At 53.9% G+C, this 15136-nt stretch overlaps 1 pseudogene; it reads left to right on the top strand.

Annotated features, from left to right (window-relative positions):
* Positions 1–13748, top strand: part of LOC138102477 (zinc finger and SCAN domain-containing protein 2-like) — a 62267-nt pseudogene extending 48519 nt beyond the window's left edge.
* The last annotated feature ends 1388 nt before the right edge of the window (positions 13749–15136 follow it).

Raw genomic sequence — 15136 nt, 5'->3', positions numbered from 1 at the left:
ACTCGGGCAGCGATGTTTTTCCACTCTTCAGCAGCCCAGATTGGTTTTCCCCTACGCTGCCAATTAGCTTTTTCCCACTTTTCCAGCCATCCCCACAGAGCATTGGCTACCATCCATGAATCAGTGTAGAGGTAGAGCTTTGGCCACTTCTCTCTTTCAGCAATGTTCAGGGCTAGTTGATCAGCTTTGAGTTCAGCCAGCTGGCTTGATCCACCTTCTCCTTCAGTAGCTTCTGCAACCCATCATGGGGGACTCCATACGGCTGCTTTCCACTTTCGTTTCATCCCTACGATGCGACAAGAACCGTCGGTGAAAAGAGCGTAGCGTGTGTCTTCTGATGGCAGTTGGTTGTACGGTGGAGCTTCTTCAGCACGTGTCACTTGTTCTTCTTCATCAGCGAGACCAAAGTTTTCACCTTCAGGCCAGTTTGTGATTATTTCCAAAATCCCAGGGCGATTCAGTTTTCCGATACGGGCGCGCTGTGTGATGAGAGCAATCCATTTGCTCCATGTGGCATTAGTGGCGTGGTGGGTAGAGGGAACCTCTGCTTTGAACATCCACCCCAGCACCGATAGTTGAGGCGCCAGGAGGAGTTGTGCCTCAGTGCCGATTACTTCTGAGGCAGCTTGGATTCCTTCATAGGCTGCCAAGATTTCCTTCGCTGTTGGGGTGTAGTTGGCTTCAGACCCTCTGTAGCTTCGGCTCCAAAATCCCAGTGGTCGACCTCGAGTCTCACCAGACACCTTCTGCCAAAGGCTCCAGGACAGACCATGGCTCCCAGCTGCAGAGTAGAGCACGTTCTTCACTTTGGGTCCTGTCCTGACTGGGCCAAGGGCTACGGCATGAGCGATTTCCTGCTTGATTTGGGCAAAAGCTTGTTGCTGTTCGGGGCTCCAGTGGAAATCGTTCTTCTTGCGGGTAACCAGGTAGAGAGGGCTCACAATCTGGCTGTACTCAGGAATATGCATCCTCCAAAAGCCTATGGCACCTAGGAAAGCTTGTGTTTCCTTCTTGTTGGTCGGTGGAGACATTGCTTTGATCTTATTGACAACCTCAGTGGGAATCTGATGCCGTCCATCTTGCCACTTTACTCCCAGGAACTGGATCTCTCGGGCAGGTCCCTTGACTTTGCTCTTCTTGACGGCGAATCCAGCTTCCAGGAGAATTTGGACGATTTTCTCTCCTTTCTCAAACACTTCTGTCGAGGTGTTCCCCCACACAATGATGTCGTCAATGTACTGCAGATGTTCTGGGGCCTCACCCTTTTCCAGTGCAGCCTGGCTCAGTCCATGGCAGATGGTGGGACTGTGCTTCCACCCCTGGGGCAGTCGGTTCCAGGTGTACTGCACACCCCTCCAGGTGAAAGCAAACTGAGGCCTGCACTCTGCTGCCAAAGAAATGGAGAAAAATGCATTGGCAATGTCAATAGTGGCATACCACTTTGCTGCTTTGGACTCCAGCTCGTACTGGAGCTCCAACATGTCCGGCACAGCAGCGCTCAGCGGTGGAGTCACTTCATTCAAAGCACGATAGTCCACAGTCAATCTCCATTCCCCATCAGACTTGCGCACAGGTCAAATGGGGCTGTTGAAGGGTGAGTGGGTCTTGCTGACCACCCCTTGGCTCTCCAGCTCACGGATCATCTTGTGGATGGGGATCACAGCATCTCCAGTTGTCCGGTACTGTCGGCGATGCACTGTTGAGGTAGCACTTGGTATTCTTTGTTCTTCCACCTTCAGAAGGCCGACTGCAGACGGGTTCTCTGACAGCCCAGGCAAAGTGTTCAATTGCTTAATGCCCTCTGTCTCCACAGCAGCTATTCCAAAAGCCCACCTGAGTCCCTTTGAGTCTCTAAAATACCCGTTCCAGAGGAAGTCTATGCCCAAAATGCACAGGGCCTCTGGGCCAGTCACAATGAGATGTTTCTTCCACTCATTTCCAGTCAGGCTCACCTCAGCTTCCACCAAGGTCAAATTTTGTGATCCACCTGTTACACCAGCAATAGAAACAGATTCTACCCCCACATGCTGCGATGGAATTATTGTACACTGCGCACCAGTGTCAACCAAGGCATCATATTTTTGTGGTTCTGATGTACCAGGCCAACGAATCCACACAGTCCAAAAACCACGGTTTTCCCTGACCTCTACCTGGCTAGAGGCAGGGCCCCTCTATGCCTGGTTATCCTTCTTTCCCTGGGCCTGTATCTTAGAGGTTCCTTCATGGGAATTGGACATGCCATCGTCTTTTCCATCATTTCTGGCAGTTTGGCTACAGGCAACTGGAGCTACTTCCTTTTTGGTAGATCCTCCTTTCTGAGACGTGCGCTCCTTCAGTTCACTCACTCGTGCTGCCAGAGCAGAAGTGGGTTGTCCACCACACTTCCTCATGTTTTCCCCACTGTCACACAGGAAATTCCACAGCTCACTTTGTGGGATGTACCTTCTCTCTGGAGAAGGCACTCTTTAATCTCCTGGAGACTCTTCTTCATTTCATCTTCCATTTTCTGCATGTGTGTTTCCACAGCTGCGATTCTTGCATGTGTTGGGCCATGCACAGAGTCTGCAGATGCTCGGAGCTTCACTGCCATATCCCTCACGGTCTCATTCACATCGTAGTCCAGTTTCATTATTGCTAAAGCAGAAGCGTATTCTGGTGGCCCAAGTTGTATGAGTTTTTGCCACATGTATGGAATAACTCTGGCCTGGTCTGGACTTTTCAATCCTGGGTCATTTGCGAAGATAACCTCTCCCACCCTTAGTTCTCTCCCTTGTTCTGTGGTCTTCCACGGGGTTTGCTGCATGTAGAGATCATCCCCGCACATGTATCTTTCAGTCACGCCTGTCAGAACCCGTCTCCAGACACTGGTAGAGTCAGCCCCCCTTTTCATCGCTTGGTTGATCACTGGATCATGTGACAGGGATCCCAAATGCCTCGCTTCAGCACCGTCCAGCATCACATCATCACCTGCTGCATCCCAAATACGGACCATCCAACTTACTATGGATTCATCTGACTGTCGGGTGTAATCCTTTCTTAGGCTGTGAAGGTCCTTTATGGACATGGACTCAGTAATGGTTTCTGTGCCTGACTCCGTTGGTGGTTTTGAGGTTCCTTCCCCTGCATCTTTTGAGGTTCCTTCCCCTGCATCATCATCATCTTTCACTGGGCGATCAGTTTTGGTTGTGTGCTTTTTCCTCGTGACAGGAGCCACTGTCAGTGGCTTAGACTCTCCATCTGGTTTGGGCTGGCTGTCTGGTTTATCTGCAGCCTGAGTGACTGGGGTATCTGCAGGCTTTGCTGATTGATCTTCCTGCCTCTCTACCATTACCTGCTGCAGTGTGCAATAGGCATATGCCAAAGCCCAACATATTGCAAGGAGCTTGTTCTCATTGCAATTGTCATTGTATTTCTCTTTCAGATATTTCCCCACCTCAGCTGGTTTCTGAATTTGTTCAGATGGGAAATCCCAAACTATCGGGTCAGAGAATTTCTTTAGGGTTTGGCCGATGTCCTCCCATTCCCCACACCACTCAGGATTTTCCACCTCTGGGTCAGGTGTCTCAGCAGTCACCCTGGAAATCTGAGCTCTCATTCTAGACAAGCTGCGAGACATACAGAGCACATAGAGGAAGCTTATCAGATTAAATGCCAGGAAGGTGGTCTCTTTAACATCCAGGGGATACTGAACATTCTCAAAAGATAACCTATCAAATTTAAAGGGAAGGGAAATCCCGTCTCCTCCTCCTCTAACAATCTGGCTGCAATTACTAATAAATTCCCAAAACAGGCTACCGAAGCTAGGACTGGGGTTAGGACGGAGAAACCACTTATCATACACACCTCGAACAGCTGCCTGTGCCTCTGTCAACTTCTTATAAATCATTATCACCGAGCACAGCAAAATAGAAATCCTGATTCGTCTCCCTGCTCTGTAAAATTTACATATCAGGGACAAGATTGGAGCAAGTTGTGGATAGGCAAACAACCCTAGGGACCAAAAAAGCACTAGTACCTCAATGAAGCCTAAGGACCAGAAAGACATGAGTACATTGATCCAGAGAGACATTATGAACTCAACCAGCATGGTGACTACTTTACCCCAACACAGAATAAGTAAATTCAAACCAAAATGTCATTAGCACAGGGTTATTTTTCACTTTCCTTCGAGCCACGCAGTTGGGCACCACTAAATTTGTTCCAGTTTGGCCAAATTTAGAAATATATCCTCTGAGAGAAGGCACAACCACCCCTTCCCCCCCCCCCCCACCCCCCCCCAGATTCGGGAAAAAATAAGTTTTCCTTGAAGGAAAGTGAAGGAGATAAAAACTATTTATTTAACAAACACACGGGAAAAGGAAAATAATGCTAAATAATAAAATGTTTCGCTGTAGAGGAAAAACCTGGGAAAGTGTCAGAGTCCTCCCTTTGGTCTCCTCGGAGCTGGGGCTTGGACCAGGGCCAGGCCCTCTGTGCCCAGTGGAAAGTCCTCCCGATGTGCTCTGAGGTTGAAAGCAGTCCAGTAGTAAAGGGAGAAAATCCGGAATTCCAGGGAAGCAAAAGCAAAGTCCATCTCTCAGTCTCTCTCTCCAGAAAACAAGAAACTGAAACAACTGGCCAAAAGCTGACTGGAAAGCAGCAAGCCGGGTGCTTCCTCACTCCCCTGCCACAGCTAGGGGAAAAAAAAAAAGCCTGCTATCTCTATGTGACCTTGAACAAGCTGCAAACTGCTTTGAAAAAGTTTTGCTCAGTTTTTCCTTCCCCCTCTCAGGCTCAGTTTAGAGGCATAGAAAGGCACAAAGTTAATTTCTGGGCATAGGCAGCGATATGGGATACGCATCATAAGGTCACCCCAAGACAGTTTCGGAAATATTCAGCCCCTCAGCAGCGATGTCTGTCCCAGCCCACCGGTTCTTGGCTCAGACCCAGCTCGGAGCTCGGAGAAGAGACCCAAAGTCCCAACAGAATGACCTCTGCCGTTATTTTCTTTTTTTTCCCATAATCATTTTATGCTATTTTACTGTAAAATCTATTTTACTTTTAGGGTTTTTTTTTTTTTTTCCTTCTAGTACATCGTTTTTTTTCTCTATAAACACATGGTAATAAATGTCTTTTGAGCTGAGAAACTACAGAGCCAGGAACCGAGATATCTTAGAGGAACAAAGAAGACAAACCGCGTGCATCCCAGGAAGACTGTTCTCTCCTCAGAACTCACCCCTCCCAAGGGAACTGGCAGCTGCAAATGAGGCTGGAGACTGGGGAGGCACCGGAGGGGGGTGCCTGCCTTCAGTTCTGAAGCGATCCCGAGCACCGAGGCGGCGGCGTGCTGGGGGAAGGGGCAGAGACCGGAGAGGGGGAAAGGTGAGTGAAGTGTAAATGACTTTGTGGGCTTAATGAATACGGAACAGTTTAAGAGAGTCCTTAAGTCCACAGGAAAATGAATGGAGGGCGCCTCTGGAGAGGGGGGAAAGTTGAGTGAAGTGTAAATGACTTTGTGGGCTTAATGAATATGGAACAGTTTAAGAGAGTCCTTAAGTCCACAGGAAAATGAATGGAGGGCGCCTCTGGCAATATTGCCAAGCGCCCCAGCGCTGTGATTTGCCTTTGTTCTACTAATAAATGTTCAATATTATATTGCTAAAATATGTAGGTTTTGTATTCATTTTCTTCAGAGGGAGAATAAAGAGAGAGAGTGAAGAGAAAGGGAATAAAAAGAGAGGGGGGAAAAGAGAGACACGATAAGAAGAAAGAGAATAGAGTGAGAGTAAAGAGAGAGGGGATAAAGAGAGGGGGTAAAAGAGAGACACGATAAGAAGAAAGAGAATGGAGTGAGAGTAAAGAGAGAGGGAATAAAGACAGAGAGAATAAACACAAACATTGCTGCTAAAGAACGTCCGTGCAGTCCCAAACGCCTTCGCACACCGGCCCCAGTGTCCGTGCTCGGGGCTTGATTTACCAAGATGTGAATATCGATCTCATATCGATATCCAGCTGACACAGACAAAAGCTCTCTAACAGTTTAGAGTAGAAAGTGAATGTTTTATTGGCGCCGGACAGCGGCGTGGAACAGCTTCCTAATGCGCAGTGCCCAGGTATGAACGGTTACAGAGTTCATTTAGCCACAAAAGTGATGAATATCCAAACTACAAATACATATTTATAACAGTGACCCCTGCCATTCTCCGCTTCGTATGGAAATGAGCTTTAATGTCACTAAGCATGCGCAGTGCGTGCTCTGAATTGAGTCGCTGCTCTCGAATTGGGTCGGTGGTCCCAGACAGATAAAGTAAGTTCATCTCCCTCACTTGGACCTTTTTTGCCTCTCTGAACTTTAACAATCTTAATTACTTTAGTGACCTCCAAATTTCCTCTTGCCTGACTTTTGAATAGGTTCCCACAGAGGGAGGAAATTGGGAATTGTCCTTGTTCCCTACACCAACTGATCAATATTTCTGTTCCCCGTTCTAATTCTAAGCACAGCTAAACAAACATACAAATGACAGATCATCAAGTATTCTGTAATCAATTACTAACATCTTAAAAACCATTTCAAATCTCTTATTAATTATTTTAATTAACTCTAGTCCAGCTCAACTTCTTTCTTATTCTAACTCATTTCAACACAGCTAGCCTATAACAAAAATCTTTATGTTTCTTTTAAATCTGTGTTTCAGGGTGTCACCATGGCCACGGGGCTGCCCCAGGGCAGAAATCCCCTGCGGAGACACCGGGACCGGCTGTGGGAGATGGGACACCAAACACACCGGCTTTAGTCTCTTTGGGATGAAGAAACGTGATTTTTGATCTCTTTGGACAGAAAACTACTTGAGATTGCATCAGTCTGTTGTACATGGTGTTCAAAATACTAAAAAGAATAATGATAAATACCTGTGGCTCAAAAGGCATAAAGAAGTAGTTGGGCACAACATATCTACTGACAAAAGATTTAATAAAAGAAAAACTATGCTGTAATAAAATCTTTCTTCTGCATTTTCATCAGAGGTTGTTCTTGAGTTTTTAAATTTCTTGTTTCCTCTGATCTGCTTTGTTTTACGGGCATTGAAGCTAAAATGAGCAACATCAGGACCAAATCAACAGTTGGGTGCAAAGCCTCAGAATGAATGTGGAACTAATGGAGGATTCACGTGCTTTAGACGCGTGCATGCACAGGTGCAGAAAGGCATCGCTCCTTTTGGAGGCTGCATTACAGCACACGGGTGGTAAAATCAGATTGACTCCTGTTTTCACAGGCTTCCCGGGCAGCACTTATCAAGGATCTCCTCAAGCCCAGTGAGTGATCGAGGACAGATCAAGGGGGGTTCTGGATAATCTATTTTCACTCAAATTTTCCAACTCCTCCCACTGGTTTGAAGTGCCAGTGTCCATTGTTGGAGCCACCACAGTGGAAAGGAGCAGCACAGCTGAACAGAGAAAGCGACTTTTGCCCTCAGAGCAGAGCAAGCAGGAAGGCACACGGCTTGCACACATGAAGGTCTCTTGTCCATTCCAAGAAAAAGGCATCCACCAAAAGCAGAGGTTTGTTGAATTCAGTGTAACAATACAGCGATTTCAGGGAAACATTGAAAGGAATGTGATGAATGTGTCTCTGCAAACAGACCCTCTGAATCTGCTGGGAGGCGGGGCCAGGGACTTGTAGGTAGGGAAGTGACAGAAGAAACTATCAGCTCGAGAGTCTTCCTGATGCAGAGTGAAGTAGAATCTGCAACCAGAATCAGCATCCATTGAGCACCTCGCACCCAGCATCCAGCCCTGGATCCCCCCAGCTCCCAGCATCCAGCCCTGGATCCCCCCAGCTCCCATCATCCAGCCCTGGACCTGCCCAGCCCCCTCACCCAGCTCTGGAACCACCAGCCCTCGGCTCCCAGGCCTGGACCCCCAGCTCCCATTCACCCGTCTGTGCCCCCCAGATTTCTTCTGCAGCCCCCCGGGAGAGTGGGGGGTGGGGGCCGAGTGCTGGTGCCCCCCTGCCTGCAGCAGATCCAGCGGTGAGGGGAGTTCAGGGGGTCCCTCAGCATTTGAGGTCCCCCGGGATTGGGGGTGAACCCCGCGGGCCCCCCAGGATCTCCCTGAACACGCTGATGCTGCCCGTGCGCAGCGAGAAGGTTCATACCCGGCACGGGGTCCCCAGCTCTGTCACCGGCATCGCCCAGGTACCCCAAAACCTCCCGGGAATCCCCAACACCCCCCCGGGGAACCCCAACCTCTCCTGGGACCCCGAAAATATCCCCAGGACCCTCCAAAAACTCCCCAGGACCGCAAAGCCCCATACAGACCCCCCAAAACCCTCTCAGAACACCAAAATTTCCACGGCACCTCCCAACACCCCCCGAACCCCCTTGAGAAGGTTTATACCTGGCACGGAGTCCCCATCTCCATCACCGGCAGGGACCCCAAAACAGCCTTGGGACCCCCAAATATTCCCACCGGGATCACCCAAATCCTCGCTTTGAGACGCCTGAAAACCCCCCTCGGGAACCGCCAAAAACCCCCGGGACCCCAAAAACCCCCTAAGAGTCCCTCGCGAATGTTCACAGCCGGCACGGGGTCCCCATAGACATCATCGGCACCACCCAGGTACCCCCAAACCCTCCCCGGGCCCCCAAACCCTGCCGGGACCCCCAAACCCCCCCGGGGCTCTGCTGCCGGAATCAACGGGAGTGGTGTTGCCCTTTTAACGGGAGTTATAGTGGGCACCGACTTTACCAGGGCATCTTAAAGCGCCGATGGTAGAGCGAACCCCAAAAATTCACTCGGGGGGCACTGTCCCGTTTGCTGCACTCGGGGGAGCCCCGAACGGCGACGGGTCCTGGGCTGAGCCCCCCACTCAGCCGGAGGTGGGGAGGGAACGGGGAGGGCTGGGACGGGGTTTGGGGGTGCTGGGGTTAACTGGGGGACCCCACTGGAACCCCTTTCCCGCTGCCCCACCTCCCCGGATCCCCCCTCTCCCACCCCTTTCCCGTTGTTGCCCCAAACCTCCGCTGCCCCAGCTCGCCCTGGGCTGACCCAGCCCTTTCCCATCGTGGCCCGGCCCGGCCCCGCTGCCCCGAGAGCTCCCGGGCCGCGGCCGCTGCGACGGAGGAAGGGCAGGAGGAGGAGGAGGCGGGACAGAGGAGGAGGAAGAGGAGGGCCGGGGGGAAGAAGGAGGAGGCGGAGCAGGCGGAGGAGGCTCCACGTGCGGGCAGCGCTCTCTGCATCCGCAGCCGCTCGGGCCGGGAGCATCGCCCGCCCCGCATCCCGCAGGTGCCCGGGGAGGGGGAGCTCGGCCCAAACATCCCGGGCGGTGCTTTTGGAGGGGGGAGGGATATTTGGAGCTCCCAGGAAATCTATTTGGGGCTCGCTGTTTTCATCCTCTCTGTCGGGGCGGGCGCGATGTTTGGAGCTTGCGGGACTCCAAAGGCGAGCCGCAGATGCCCCTCGGGCGGATATCGGGGCGTCCCGGGAGGTGTTTTTGGGGGTCCCGGTGGCGGCAGAGCCGCGGCGGGGGCGGGGGGATGCGGGTCCCCCCGCGGTGGGGGTTGGGCTTCCCGGGCCGGGCCCTCCGAGCTCTGCCGGGGCCCCGTGGGGACGGCGCGGGGCCGGCGGGGCCGGGGGGACACCGGTTTTGGGGACCCCCGGGAGAGCCGCGGCTTCCCTAAGCGGGACCCCGGAGAGAGGAGAGCCCCAGAAGCCCAAAGCGGGGCCCCCGAGAGGGGGAACCCCTGGGATTGCCGGGACCCCGTCGGGGGATCTGGGGGCTGCAGGGGCGGCATGGCCGGGAAAGGGGCTCGGGGGTCCCGGGGCCGGAAAGGGCTGCTCCCAGTATGAGCCCAGTATGATCCCAGTATGATCCTGGTCATTTCCCCTCACTCCCTGCAGAATCCCTGTTGCTCCCAGTATGAACCCAGTCACTCCCAGTCACTCCCCATTATGATGCAATTTGCCCCCAGCACAGTCTCAGTTGCTCCCAGTTCTTCCCACTTTTGTCCAGTGTGTTCCCAGTTCTCCCAGTTGCCCCAGCATAGTCCAGTCACTCCCAGTATGAGGCCAGTCTCTCCCAGCAGGGCCCCAGTCACTCACATTTGCCCCCAGCGTGGTCCCAGTTCTCCCCAGCACATTCCCAGTCACACCCAGTGTGGTCCCAGTTACCACCCGCATGGTCTCAGACACTCCCAGTATATCCCAGTTGCCCTGACCATTCTCATGCTCATTCCCAGGCACTCCCAGTTACCTTAGCATCAGTTGGATCAGTTGCCCCCAGATTTATCCCAGTCACTGCCAGTACATCCCAGTTGTCACCAGCATGCATCCTATCATTCCCAGTTTTTCCCAGTGCATCCCCAGTAGGCTCTCAGCATGGGCCTGGTAGCTCCCAGTAACCCCCACTGACACCCACTATAATCCCAGCAAGGCCCCAGTCACTCCCAATATGATGCCAGTGACCCCCAGTGTGATCCCAGTTGCTCCCTGTCAATGCCAGCATGAGCCCCCGTGACTCCCTGTCTCTCCCAGTATATCCCAGTCACCCCCAGCATGCTCCCAGTCACTCCCACTTCTTCCCAGTTGCTTTCAGCACGATTCCAGTTGCTCACAGCCACTCCTAGTCAATCCCAGTATGATTCCAGTCACCCTCAGTATGATCCCAGTCTCGCCCAGCATGGACCCACTGTGATTTGGTATGATCCCAGTTGCCCCCAGCATAGTTCCAGTTGTTCCCAGTTTCTCCCAGTATGATCCCAGTTGCCCCTAGAATAGTCCCAGTCATGCCCAGTTGCCCCCAGCATAGATCCAGTTGCTCCCAGGTGCCCCCAGCATGGTCCCATTTCCCCCCAGCATGATCCCAGCTGTTCCCAGTGCGGTTCCAGTCACCCCCAGGATGGTTACAGACACTCCCAGTATATCCCAGTTGGCCTCAGCATGCTTGTAGTCATTCCCAGGCACTCCCAGTTGCCCCAGTAAGGTTCCAGTTACCTCAGGATGATCCCAGTCTTTCCCAGTTACTTCCAGGGTCCTCCAGCATGATCCCAGTTTCTGTCAGTTTCCCAAAGTGTGGTCCCAGTTGCTCCCAGTATGATGCCAGTTGTGGTCTCAGTTGTGGTCTCAGTCCCCTCAGTATGGTTCCAGTACCTTCCAGTTGATCCCAGTTGCTCCCAATGTGTCCACATTTTCCTCCCAACATGGGCCCAGCAGCTCCCAGTAACCCCCAGTCAGGTTCCATTCACGCCTGCTGTAATCCCAGTGGTTCCCAGGATGATCCCAGTAGGACCCATAGTCACTCCCAGTATGGTTCCAGTCACTTCCAGTATGGTCCCAGTGTCCCCAGATGTGATCCCAACTGCTCCCTCTCAATGCCAGTATGATCCCAGTTGCTTTCAGTCACTCCCAGTATGATCCCAGTTGCACCCAATCACCCCCAGCATGGTTACATGTTTCCAGTATGACCCCAGTCACTCCCAGATACTCCCAGTATTATTCCAGTCATGCCCAGAGTGACTCCCTGTCACTCCCAGTGTGGGCCCAGTTGCTCCCAGTATGAATCCAGTCACTCCAAGTTACTCCAAATACGATCCCATTTGCTCCCAGCATGGTCTCTGTTGCTCCCAGTCATCTCCAGTGTGGTTCCAGTCATGTCCAGCACCTTTCCAGTCCCTCCCAGTCTGATTCCAGTATGATCACAGATACTCCCAGTATGATCCCAGTCACTTCCAATAGGATCCCAGTATGACCCCAGCATGGGCATAGCTGCTCCCATTATCTTCCAGTGTGGTTCCAGTTGAACCCAGTTGCCCCCAGTTCAGACCCAGTCACTCCCCACATGAGGTCGAGGGCTCCCTGAATTCACAGCCCCCCACCCGTGGGATCATCGCCCCCCATCCCGCAGGTGCCCGGGGAGGGGGAGCTCGGCCCAGATATCCCGGGGAGGTTCCCTGGGTTGGGTTTTTTTGGGGGGGATGTTTGGAGAATGAAGAACTCCAAAGCTGAGCAGAAAATGCCCCTTGTGAGGACATTGGGGGTCCCCAGGAGGTGTTTTTGGGGGTCCCTGTGGCGGTGCCAGCAGAGCCCTGGCAGCGGGCAGGGGGATGTGGGGTACGCCCCGTGGTGGGGGTTGGGTCTGCCCGGGTCAGGCACAGCCACCTCCAGCCCAGATCCAGGGGGCTGCGGGACCCCTTGGGAGAGCCGGAGGGGGAACCTCAGGACCCCCAGAGTGGGACGAGCAGAGAGGGGCAGTACCGGGACCAGGGGAGCCCCGGCAGTCTGGAGGAGCAGACCCCTGTGACCCCCAGGACCCCAAAGTGGGGAGCCCAGAGAGGGGGGAGCGCCGCCATTCATGGGACCCTCAACAGCCTGGAGAGGGGGAGGGGGGACTCCTTGGACCCCCTGCACCCCAAAGCAGAGAATAAGGGGAGAAGGGACCTGGGGATCCCATAACCCCCAGCATCCCTAAGTAGGAAGACCAAAGGGGGAGCTTTTGGATTCCTGGACTCCCAGCAGCCTGGGGAGGGTGGAGACCAAGTAGAGAGGGGGACCCCGATAAAAGAGGGACCCCCAGCAGCTGGGACAGGGGGAACCCCCAAACACCAAAGGGGAGAGACCAGAGACAGGGAACTCCTGAGAGGCTTTTTCAGAGCAGATTTTTATGGACACACAGTGCCCAGTGACTTCTAGAGATGGACTTGGGCAGAGGGACCTTCAAACTCAATGTGCTCATTCCTTGTTTTCCCCAAACCAGGATTTCCCATTCCCAACCCGTGGCCAGATGGAGGAGGAGGCTGTGAGGAAGAGGAAGATACCCCGGGACCCCCAGGCAGGTGAGGAGGAAGTCAGTGCCCCTTTCCCCCTCTCTCCTGCTCCATCTCCCAGCCCAGCATCGCCCCCGGCTGCAGGACAACCCCGCTGCCGACGCCGTCCTGCCGGGGACGGACTGGGGGGATCTCCTTCCCCTTCCCTGTGGCATGGAGGCAAATCCCATCCTCTCCTTGTCTTTCCTCCCCCAGACAAGGAGCTGAGCTCGGAGCCCAGGGAGGACAAATCCCCGCGGCAGAACCTGGTGGAAGAGGCCGTTTTGAGCGGCTCCACGGCGCAGGAATCCAACAGGGAGGAAAAGCCCTGGAGATCCCGCAGGAGGAGGGGCTGCGAACGCAGCCCAGGGTGCTCTGAGGAGGAAAGACCCACCCTGTGCCGGGAAGGCGGCCGGAGATCCAGCCAGAGGTCAGAGCGGGTGGTTCATGAGCAGCTTCACAATGGGGAGAAGCCCCACAAGTGTGGGGAATGTTGGAAGAGCTTCAGGTGGAGCTCCAACCTGATTGTCCATCAAAGGAGTCACACTGGGGAGAGGCCTTATGAGTGTGGGGAATGTGGGAAGAGCTTCAGCCACAGCTCTCACCTGCTCTGCCACCAGAGGATCCACACTGGGGAGAGGCCCTACGACTGTCCCTAGTGTGGGAAGAGCTTCTCACAGAGATCCAGCCTGTATATCCACCAGCGCATCCACACTGGGGAGAGGCCCTACGAGTGTTCTGAGTGTGGGAAGAGGTTTCACACCTCTTTCCAGTCTCCTCCGGCACCAGCGGATTCACACGGATGAGAGGCCCTTCCGCTGCCCCGACTGCAGGAAGGGCTTCAAGCAAAACTCCACCCTCGTCACCCACCGGTGCATCCACACTGGGGAGAGGCCCTACGAGTGTCCCCAGTGTGGGAAGAGCTGCTCAGACAGCTCCAACTTGACCCGACACCAACGGAGGCACTGCTAAGGGAAGCTCTGCGAGTGCCCCAGCTGCGGGAAGAGCTTTGTCCTCTGCTCCAGCTCCATCTCCCATCAGAGGAGCCACGTTTGGCAGAGCACTGGTGACCCACATTCCCTGTGATCCATGTTGGGAAGACCCCTGGCTGGTGCTCTCCATGTTCTCCTGGATCCCTATAGGCACCTGGGTGAACGCAGGGGCAGGAACATCCATCGGGACTCAGATCAACATTGGAAATTCATTGGGAAGAGCTGATTTTTTAACTTTACACCCTAAAAAATGTCATCTACTCTGTCCAAATGTTTCTTCTGCTGGCATCAAGCCACCCTGGATGATCTTGGAGGTCTTTTCCAGCCTAAGTAATTTCCATGTTTATCCTGTCAAAACAATCAAAACTGGGGTAAAAATGAAGAAATTAAACAAAGAGATCTAAAGCTCCACCATTTTCCCGGAATTTGGGGATGAATTTGTGGTTCAGGGAAATATTTGGGAGGATCTGAGTGTTGCAGGGCTGCAAAGCCAGGCAGATTGGAGCCACAATCTCGTAGTTGTGCTGGCAGAACGTGTCCACCTGAGCCCATCTGTTCTCCAGGAATTCCGGTTGTCTGTCCCAGTCCCTGCCCTGGGTCTCCCCCTTTGGGGTGTGACCTCCAAAGTGCCCAAATCGCTGCTGAAGTGCCCGAGCTACTCTGGGCTGTGGATATTCCTGTCCACCAACCTGTCCTGGTCAGTGCCATGGGGTCTGGGAGGGGGTCTGGGGAGACTGGGTGGGAGGGGATTTGGGGGGCTTTTGGGGCAGTCTGTGAGGGAGTTTTGTGGTCCTGGCATGGCTCTGTGGCTTTAAGAGAATTTGGGTGGGTGTTGGGGGAGATGGGAAGGGGATTTGGTGGCTCTTGGAGCCATTTCTATTGCAGGGAGTGGTTGGGGGAGTCCTGGCTGGGAGCTGTGGGGTGGTTTGAGGCATCCAGGAGCAGCTGTGGGGCTGGGAGGTGGTTTTAGGGCAGATGTGACCTCTCCAGACCCCCAAAGCTGCCACCAGACCTCACCCCCAAGATGCTGCCGGGGGTGGGGGGTTCCATGTTGGGGTTCATCCTCCTGGCACTGCAGGAGAAGGTGAGGGGGGTCCCCAGGGGCCGTGTGTGTCCCCCCAGAGCGTGTGTGACCCCCCTCATCCCGGTGTCACCCCCTTTTCCCTGCCCACAGGGCTCCTGAGCCAGCCCCTGCTGCCCCGGGAGGGAATTTGGGGAGGGGGCAGAGGGGGTGCGCAGCCCCCGCCGGGGGATGACCCCGGCCCAGCACCCTTCGTTCAGCACCGAGCTGGGCTTGGGGCCGCAGGAGGAAGAGGCCGATGGGAAGCAGATCCTGCAGGGGGGACAGGGCTTGGGCTCAGGGCAAGG

This window comes from Aphelocoma coerulescens, unplaced genomic scaffold (genome assembly GCF_041296385.1).
Source record: "Aphelocoma coerulescens isolate FSJ_1873_10779 unplaced genomic scaffold, UR_Acoe_1.0 HiC_scaffold_77, whole genome shotgun sequence".
NCBI lineage: Eukaryota > Metazoa > Chordata > Aves > Passeriformes > Corvidae > Aphelocoma > Aphelocoma coerulescens.
Note: the sequence above shows the minus strand (reverse complement) of the source record. Positions and strands in the feature narration are given on the sequence as shown.